Below are 3166 nucleotides of genomic sequence, written 5' to 3'. Positions count from 1 at the left end.
CGCTCCAGGTTGTTCCAACCCCGCGACACGGGCTGGAGAAGTCGCGTTGCGGGAGCTCCGGAAAGCGGTCTCTCACCCGGACCCGCGAGCTCCCGATATCACAGTCCACCGGACCTGCGGCTGCAGCTGGAGCTACCGAACTCCGGGGTCGAGCCGCAGCAGCGAGCCACCACCGCTCCCCACGCTCCGAGGCCGGCCAGCCCCACGATGGTAAGTCCACAGCTCCGCAGGCTCCGGGACTGGAGCCCCCAGGTCGTTCCAGCTGGAGGCCGCTCCACGGTACTAGGCCCCAACGACAACGGAGACCCGACAGGAAAAAGGTCGGGTTTCCCGTGCAGGGAAGAGATTTTTTTAAGTTTGGACGAGGGAATTGAATGCAACATCTCCAAGTTTGCGGATGACACGAAGCTGGGGGGCAGTGTTAGCTGTGAAGAGGATGCTAGGAGGCTGAAAGGTGACTTGGATAGGCTGGGTGAGTGGGCAAATGCATGGCAGATGCAGTATAATGTGGATAAATGTGAGGTTATCCACTTTGGTGGCAAAAACAGGAAAGTAGACTATCTGAATGGTGGCCGATTGGGAAAAGGGGAGATGCAACGAGACCTGGGTGTCATGGTACACCAGTCATTGAAAGTAGGCATGCAGATGCAGCAGGCAGTGAAGAAAGCGAATGGTATGTTAGCATTCATAGCAAAAGGATTTGAGTATAGGAGCAGGGAGGTTCTACTGCAGTACAGGGTCTTGGTAAGACCACTCCTGGAGTATTGCGTACAGTTTTGGTCTCCTAATCTGAGGAAAGACATTCTTGCCATAGAGGGAGTACAGAGAAGGTTCACCCAGACTGATTCCTGGGATGTCAGGACTTTCATATGAAGAAAGACTGGATAGACTCGGCTTGTACACGCTAGAATTTAGAAGATTGAGGGGGGATCTTATAGAAACTTACAAAATTCTTAAGGGGTTGGACAGGCTAGATGCAGCAAGATTGTTGGGGAAGTCCAGAACAAGGGGGAAATCTTTTAGGACCGAGATGAGAAAAACCTTTTTCACACAGAGAGTGGTGAATCTGTGGAATTCTCTGCCACAGAAGGTAGTTGAGGCCAGTTCAGGTGGTCGGTGGGGGCGCTGCAATGGCGGCAGCCCTGTCAGCAGCGCGTTCGTTTTTTCAACTTTTTAATTTTTTTAGTATGTTTCAAAGTATGTTTTTAATTTTTTTTTTGTGTGGGGGGTGGTGTGGGGGTGAGGGGGAAACCGTATCGGCCACCTCCTCCATAGAGAGGCGACTCTTTCCATGTCGCCTCCCCGTGGCCTAACAGCAAGTATCGGCGCGGCCTTTCCCGGAGACGCGCCCGGGGCTTCAGCAGTGGGCTCAGCGTGGACTCTCGGCGTGTAGTGGGCGAGCCGTCGCTGGGGCTCGCTGGAGGGGAGCGCTCTGTTTCGCTGGCCCGTGGCAGACGGCAGCCTGAAGCCGCGGTCTGCAGAGTTCCAGCTGGTGCGGCGTCTACAGCCCGGGATCCCTCGTGGGGGACCCGGGGGAAGAAGAAGCCATCACTGTCGGCCCGCGGCCAACTTCTACCGCGGGGCTGGCATGGACTTACCATCACCCCTGGAGGGGAGCTTCGACCACCGGCCCTGCGGTCTGCGTTGTTTCTGGCTGCGGCGCGGCGGGAACTTTAAATCTTCGACCGCCAGACTGCGGCCTACACCAGCCTGAAGCCGCGGTCTCCGGTGGTGAATAGCCGACTCTGGACTTACCTGGACTTGTACCTTGTCCTTTTACCATCTAGACGCCCGCAGCAACGGCTGCGGTGGGTTGAGATCCCGACCACGGGGAAAAATGGAGGAGGGCTATCCAAATTGTGTGCCTTCCACCACAGTGATGAATGCTGTGGTGGATGCTTGTGTTACATTTTTATTGTGTTTTAGTGTGTGCTCTTTATCATTGTACCGCTGCTGACATATTCATTTCACTTGCACTTTATGTGCAATGTGACAAATAAACCGTATTGTATTGTATTGGCTATATTTAAGAGGGAATTAGATGTGGCCCTTGTGGCTAAAGGGATCAGGGGGTATGGAGAGAAGTCAGGTACAGGATACGGAGTTGGATGATCAGCCATGGTCATATTGAATGGCGGTGCAGGCTCGAAGGGCCGAATGGCCTACTCCTGCACCTATTTTCTATGTTTCTAAGCAAGAACCTGTCAAACTCCACTTTAAAAATACCCAATGAATTAGGTAGTCTATAGTAATGAATTCCACAGATTCACCACTCTCTGACTGAAGAAATTCCTTATATCCTTTCAAAAGGCACATCCTTTTATGCTGAGGTTGTACTCTCAGGTCCTAGACTCTCCCACTAGTGGAAACATCCTCTCCACCTATCCATGTTCTCCACAGATGCTGCCTGACCCGCTGAGTTACTCCAGCACTCTGTGAAACGTCACCTATCCATGTTCTCCAGTAACTCAGTGGGCCAGGCAACATCTCTGGAGAAAAGGTGACATTCCGGGTCAGAACTCTTCTTCGGAATGAGAGAGGCGGTGGGCGAGAAAAGACAAGAGCTGAGGCCCAGCTGTGGCGTTTGGTGTTGAGCAAGAACAAATCAGGACCAAAGATCTTATTGCGAAGATCTGGTGGAGTCCATAATGATTCAAGATTAAAGAGAGTTTATTGTCATGTGTCCCAGATAGGACAATGAATTTCTCGCTTTGCCATTGTTGGCTGGTAAAGATGTGCTAACGAGAGGGAAAGAAGGATGTGGACAGTGGAAGGAGTACGGCTAGGGTTGGGGTGGATAGAGGGAATGCAGGGGTGACTGGCGCCACCAAAGATTATAGAGCAGAGCAAGATGCGCCACTCTGCGAAGAAAGCGTAGTATGACATGGGTATGACATGACGCCATTTTATTGAGCTGCAATTTACAATATATTAATAAAATTTACAATAATATTAACTAAATATGTGAAGTGATCGATGCTATATAAAACACTGTTCCTTACAACACTGATTAGATAGATAGCCTTTTATTATCATTCAGAAATCTGAACGAAATTGCAGCAGTCAACATATAATACAATACAATAGTAATAGTATTACAACGAAGATGATAGAGTGGATCAATCTTTGGAATGGATTACACCAAAGATACCAGAGGAGCATTGCC

This window comes from Leucoraja erinacea, unplaced genomic scaffold, assembly GCF_028641065.1.
Source record: "Leucoraja erinacea ecotype New England unplaced genomic scaffold, Leri_hhj_1 Leri_55S, whole genome shotgun sequence".
Lineage (NCBI taxonomy): Eukaryota > Metazoa > Chordata > Chondrichthyes > Rajiformes > Rajidae > Leucoraja > Leucoraja erinaceus.
Note: the sequence above shows the minus strand (reverse complement) of the source record.